Source organism: Bufo bufo, chromosome 8 (genome assembly GCF_905171765.1).
Source record: "Bufo bufo chromosome 8, aBufBuf1.1, whole genome shotgun sequence".
Taxonomy (NCBI): Eukaryota; Metazoa; Chordata; class Amphibia; order Anura; family Bufonidae; genus Bufo; species Bufo bufo.
Genome location: NC_053396.1, coordinates 53,294,381 through 53,301,040, shown reverse-complemented (window position 1 = coordinate 53,301,040; position 6,660 = coordinate 53,294,381).

Sequence of the window (6,660 nt, the reverse complement as noted above, 5' to 3'; positions counted from 1 at the left end):
AAAATATGTATCTGGTCTTTAAAGGTTATTTTTTTGAATTAGTGCTTTGTACTCATTTTGAGCTCAAATTCATTTTTTTCAATTGTTCTTTATTTAAAAAAAATAGTAAACCCTCTCTCTGTGCAGCCTTGAGTTTTTGTAGGAGCAGGCTGTGAATTTTCACTCCATTCAGTCAGCTGAGGGCTCCTTATCTCTGCTCTCTCACCTCCTGTTCTTATCTTTCTGTGGCTTAAATAAGTGTTTATGACCTTTTAGTAATTTAGAGATGAGGGTTATTAAATGACCAGCACAAAGTAAAAGTGAAGATACCATTGACACAGCAAGACAGTTAACCCTTTGTGACAGAATGGTTTAATATTTTTAATAAAGGCCAACTAAAAAAAGGATTTTTAGCCTAAAATGAATAAAATGCAATTATAAAAAATTGCCCCCAAAGGTGTACGGCCTAGGCATTAAAGGGTTAACCAATGAACACTTTCCCTGCCAGTAAGGTAACGTGCTTACTATGGTTGTTGCAGGTATCGAAATTTCGATACCCAATCAATACTTTTGTCCTGGTATCGATAAGATACCGGGATTTCCATATTTTTGATACTGGGCTGCGCAGTCTAGTATCACAGAACATGAGCGCGCTGCTGTCGGCACACTCATGTTCTCTCAGCAGCACAGGGGAGAAGGAAGCAGTCTCTCCCTCCCCCCGTGCTGCTGCCACCAATGAAAGAGAGGGGCGGGCGCATTGTTCCACCAATGATAGGACTTTTCCTGGGTCCAGACTTTAAGTAGCAGGTTACACAGTGAAGGGTTTTGGAACCGCGCTGCTCTGGACCGTGTCTCCCGATAAAAGTGGATTAGCAGAGGGTGAGCCCCTTTTTCCCAGCACCCAAAGGATCCAATCCTCCACAGATCTCCTCCTCTAAGGGTTCAAATGGGATAGGCAGAATAGTGAAGCACCCTTTGCAATTTTTTGTTAAAAGGTTTTATTATACTCACAAGAGTTGGTAGACAAAAAGCATGTAATACAAATATCAGAACGTCAGGTTCCTGCCCGACCCGGGTTTCGCTGCCTTGCTTCTTCAGGGGCACTTGAAGAAGCGAGGCAGCGAAACCCGGGTCGGGCAGGAACCTGACGTTCTGATATTTGTATTACATGCTTTTTGTCTACCAACTCTTGTGAGTATAATAAAACCTTTTAACAAAAAATTGCAAAGGGTGCTTCACTATTCTGCCTATCCCATTTGAACCCTTAGAGGAGGAGATCTGTGGAGGATTGGATCCTTTGGGTGCTGGGAAAAAGGGGCTCACCCTCTGCTAATCCACTTTTATCGGGAGACACGGTCCAGAGCAGCGCGGTTCCAAAACCCTTCATATTGTATTTACCAGTGTGTACGACCTACCACACTACTCCGGGACCAGCAGCAGCGCAAGTAATTGTCCGTGTTGGGACACAGGACTGACTTTTCATTTTTGCTATTTTAGCAGGTTACACAGAGCAGCGCCCAGAGATGTCCCAGCACTTAATATTATTCCTGGGCGCCGCTCCGTTCGCCCGCCGTGCCCCATTACTGTCTACTGCTCCATATGCTAATTACTATCGGAGCAATGGGGAGGAGACATCAGCTTCTCTCCTGGGTGTTCCTTCTCCCTGCGCTGCGATTGGACAGCGCTACAGCCAGGGAGAAGGAACGCCCACTAGAGAAGCTGATGTCTCCTCCCCATTGCTCCGATAGTAATTAGCATATGGAGCAGTAGAGGAGACAGTAATGGGGCACAGCGGGCGAACAGAGCGGCGCCCAGGAATAATAAGTGCTGGGACATCTCTGGGCGCCACTCTATGTAGCCTGCTATTTAAAGTCTGGACCCATATAAGTTCGTCTTTAACACATAATACAGGAGGCAGGTGCCGGCAGCAGAATCGCATAGCCGGCACCCTGCCTCTGACAGGGAGCTGCGATCAGCGGCAGTTAACCCCTCAGGTGTGGCACCTGAGGGGTTAACTGCCGCTGATCTGCTGCCAGTACCCGCTTCCTGTATTAAGGGTTAATTATCATTGGTGGCGCAGTGCACCGCACCCCCCAGTATTAAAATCATTGGTGGCAGTGGCCACAGAGTCCCCTCTCCCCTTCTTCTCATTGGTGGCAGTGGCAGCTTCTGATCGGAGCCCCAGCAATGTAATCCTGGGGCTGTGATCGGTTACTATGGCAGCCCAGACGCTACTGAAGCCCTGGCTGCCATAGTAATCTCTCTGCTGCTGTGTGTACTATGCACAGGGCAGCAGGGAGAGTGCAAGATCCTATTCACCCTGATAGAGCTCTATCAGGGTGAATAGGACAAGGGATTAAAAGATCCCATGTTCTGGCCCCTAAGGGGGGAAATAGTTATTGAATAAAAAGTGTAAAAAAAAAAAAAAACCACGAAAATATTAAGTATAAATCACCCCCTTTCCCAATTTTACATATGTTTATTTATTTATTTATTTATTTATTGTTTATATATTTTATATCGCCATGGCAGGAAAGTCCAAACTATTAAAATATTTTAAAAAATCTGTGGTGAACGCCGGGACAGAAAAAATAAATAGAAACTGTGCGATTAGCCATTTTTTTAAATGCGGAGTGTACGTGGCTTTTTTTCGCATGGTATCGAGTATCGCAATACTTTTTTATGGTATCGAAATCGAATAAAAAATTTGGTATCGCAACAACTCTAGTGCTTACTGGTTATTGTAGATCACGCAGATATAACCTGTAGCTGTGGGAGCAATGAGCACGGTCCTCTGAAGGAAAGCACTCATTTATGAATATTTTGAGGCAGGATAGAAAGAACTTTTACTACTTAAGCTTCTGTACGATTTTCAGACCAATTACTGGGAACAATCATCTATAGCAGTAATGCCCAACCTACGGCCCGCGGGCCAAATGCGCCCGCGAAGCCATGTCATGCGGCCCGCGCAGTGACCTGGACTTGATCAGCGCAGGGAGCGCTGGGAAAGGCACAGGCAGCAAAGCGATGTCCCCGCCTCCTAGCTAATTTATTCACTGCACTTGCCTTTGTGAAATTGAAGAGAAGCGCCGTAATCTCGCACAGGCGCACTGGCAGAGGCATTGAAGTGCGCATGCACCGTCTTCCTGGCCTGCGCCTGTGCGAGATTACGGCGCTTCTCTTCAATTTCACAGAGGCAAGGCAAGTGCAGTGAATAAATTAGCTAGGAAGCGGCTCTTGGTGGGGGGGGGATATCTGTGGATGACACTGAGGGGGGGGATATCTGTGGATGACACTGAGAGGGGGATATCTGTGGATGACACTGAGGGGGGGGATATCTGTGGATGACACTGAGGGGGGGGATATCTGTGGATGACACTGAGGGGGGGGATATCTGTGGATGACACTGAGGGGGGGATATCTGTGGATGACACTGAGGGGGGGATATCTGTGGATGACACTGAGGGGGGGGGGGGGGGTATCTGTGGATGACACTGAGGGGGGGGGGGATATCTGTGGATGACACTGAGGGGGGGGGGGATATCTGTGGATGACACTGAGGGGGGGGGGGGATATCTGTGGATGACACTGAGGGGGGGGATATCTGTGGATGACACTGAGGGGGGGATATCTGTGGATGACACTGAGGGGGGATATCTGTGGATGACACTGAGGGGGGGGGGGATCTGTGGATGACACTGAGGGGGATCTAGGGAGGGGTGTGGGGATGTTGGGGTGGGAGTTCCGATAATGCTCGCACATGCCCCCTCACAGTAGTTATGCCCAAATATGTGCCCCCTCACAGTAGTTATGCCCAGATATGTGGCCTCTTCACAGTAGTTATGCCCTGATATGTGCCCCCTCACAGTTGTTAGGCCAGATATGTGCCCTCCTCACAGTAGTAATGCTCACACGTGCTCCCTCACAGCGTTTGCATTTCTTTCTGGCAAAGCTACCTGGTTCCGGCCCACGAAATTTATACCAAGTCTAGTGCGGCCCTCAGACGAAAAATGGTTGGGCACCACTGATCTATAGGAACACTCATTCCTGATAAGTGGCCTGTATAATTGCTCCTCCGATCAGCTGATAAACGAGCAATCACTTGTTTGTCGGCTGATTTGCATATTACATCAGAATGAAAACTATAATTAGGGCACATTCACACAAACGTGGTTTGGTTCCTCATCCGAGCTGCATTTTTTGTGGCTTGGATGCGAACCAATTCACTTCAATGGGGCCACAAAAGATGTCTGTTTTGCGGACAAGAATAGGCATTTCTATAATGGGTGGCCTGTTCAGTTCCGCAAATTGCGGAAGGCACACGGGCGGCATACGTGTTTTGCGGATCCGCAATTTGCAGACTGCAAAACACGGCACATTCGTGTGCATGAGCCCGTAATGTCAGCACATCTCCCTGTGTGATCAGGGATGTCCTGTCGATAATCATTAGAACTAAATGAGGGAGGAACGACTGTGGTAGCAATCGTTCCTCCCCTATTTAATTTGCATTGGCCTGTGTGATAGGCCAGTGCAAACGAGCGCTAATAGAAATTTTTTTTTTCTAGTTTTGCGGCCCCCTGACCAAACAGAAGGTTGTGCATCCCTGGTTTAGATTCTGTTGTGTCCATTATGACTTTTCATTAAGTGACTGCAGTGGGCATTGACTGCAGACCAAGAGAGGTTTCATGCACAATGATGTAACCTCCTGTGCAAGCCAAGACATCTTTGTTCGAAGCTTAGGGGTTTTCCAGGATTTCATCCCTTTTAAATTAGGCCCCCTAGCATACCCACATGCTCCCAACAAGTCCAGTGCACTGGCTCCATACAGCTAGTCCCGTGGTAGTTTTCTTCCAGCCAGGGTATGGACAGGGTTGCTTACACCACTACAGTGTCTGGCCTCAGTGTTAACATGTCGCCAAGCCGCACATAACTGCTGGGTCATGTGCCACTTAGTGACACGTCACCACTGAGGCCAATCATTGGCTGAAGAGGCACACATGACCCCATCCAGACTTAGGCTACTTTGACACTTGCGTTTGGTGCAGATCCATCATGGATCTGCACAGACGGAGCCGTTCAGATATTACACCCATCTGCATCCGTTCAGAACAGATCTGTTTGTATTATCTTTAACATAGCCAAGACAGATCCGTCTTCAACACCATTGAAAGTCAATGGAGGACGGATCCGTTTTCTATTGTGCCGTCCCCATTGACTTACATTGTGTGTCAGAACAGATCCGTTTGACTCTGTCTCGTCAGACGGACACCAAAACGTTACAAGCAGCGTTTTGGTGTCCGCCTCCAGAGCAGAATGGTGACTGATCGGAGGCAAACTGATTCATTCTGAGTGGGTCATTCATAATGCATTAGGGCAAAACTGAACGGATCTCACAAACGGAAAGCCAAAACGGGAGTGTGAAAGTAGCCTAAAAGGGGTTCTCCAGGTTCAGAGCTGAACCCGGACATCCCTTAATTTTCACCCTGGCAGCCCCCCTGACAGGAGCATTAGAGCAGTTCATGCTCCTTTGCCCTGCGCTAAATCACACAGGGCAAAGGCATTTTTTGGAGATCCGGTGACGTACCGGGGCTCTCCATGGGGCTGCCAGGAACCCCGGTGACGTCACCGGCACTGATGGGTGGGATTTAGAGCTCCCCTAGCCAGTAAAACGGATAAGGCAGAGCTAAAGCCCACCCCTCAGAGCCGGTGATGTCACCGAACACACTGCCGGGGCGGAAGTTTCCGCCCAGCAGTGTGTTATTGAAAACAAAAGAGCCCTTGCCCTGCGCGATGTAGCGCAGGGCAGGGGAGCGCATCCGATGCTAGCTTAAGGGAGGCTGCCTGGGTGAAAATAAGGGTATGTCCGGGTTCAGCTCTGAACCCGGACAACCCCTTTAAACAAGCTGGGCACTGGAAGATTGCCAAACAGAGCCAGGATACCTGACCAGAAAGGCGGGGAGCAGGCGAGTGATTCTTTCATTAGATACCACACACTAGGTGGGAAATCCTGGAAAAAAACTTTTAGAGAAATTTCCCACGCCTTTAGTGTTTCATATGGGCTATTTGAGACACTCTGATATCAAGTACACCTGTTCAATCACAAAGTGTGTAAATGTCTGTTCTTATCAACTTGTACATTTATAGTATTTTAAGTGCATGGCTACATGCTGTTAATCAGAGCAACTACAGAAAATCAGCCACTGTCTACTTTTGCAGTATTTAAAATTTCAGTAGAAAACTGTTGCGCTAACATTGTAGTTGTCTTTTCAAAAAAAAAAATTACATTAATAAACAAAAAGTATTAAAAAAACATTAAGGGCTAGTTAATTCCAAGTAATGCTTGCTTATGGTCTTCTCTCTTTTAGTGTAATATAGAAAATAAAGTGTACAAATAAGATAGAAAAACAAGAAAGTTGTATAAGAATACAATAAAGTTTATAAACTGCATATCACCTAATGAGTCATTATATTTCACCTTTTATTTATGAAAAAATCCCAAATTTACCAAAGAATTTTTAAAATTCTAAATTTTCTACATTTTAATTTCTCTGCTTTTAAAACAGAAAGTGATACCTCATAAAGTATTTATTACTTAACATTCCCCATATGTCTACTTTATGTTGCAATCATTTTGTAAATGTCATTTTATTTTTTTAGGACGTTAGAAGGCTCAGAAGTTTA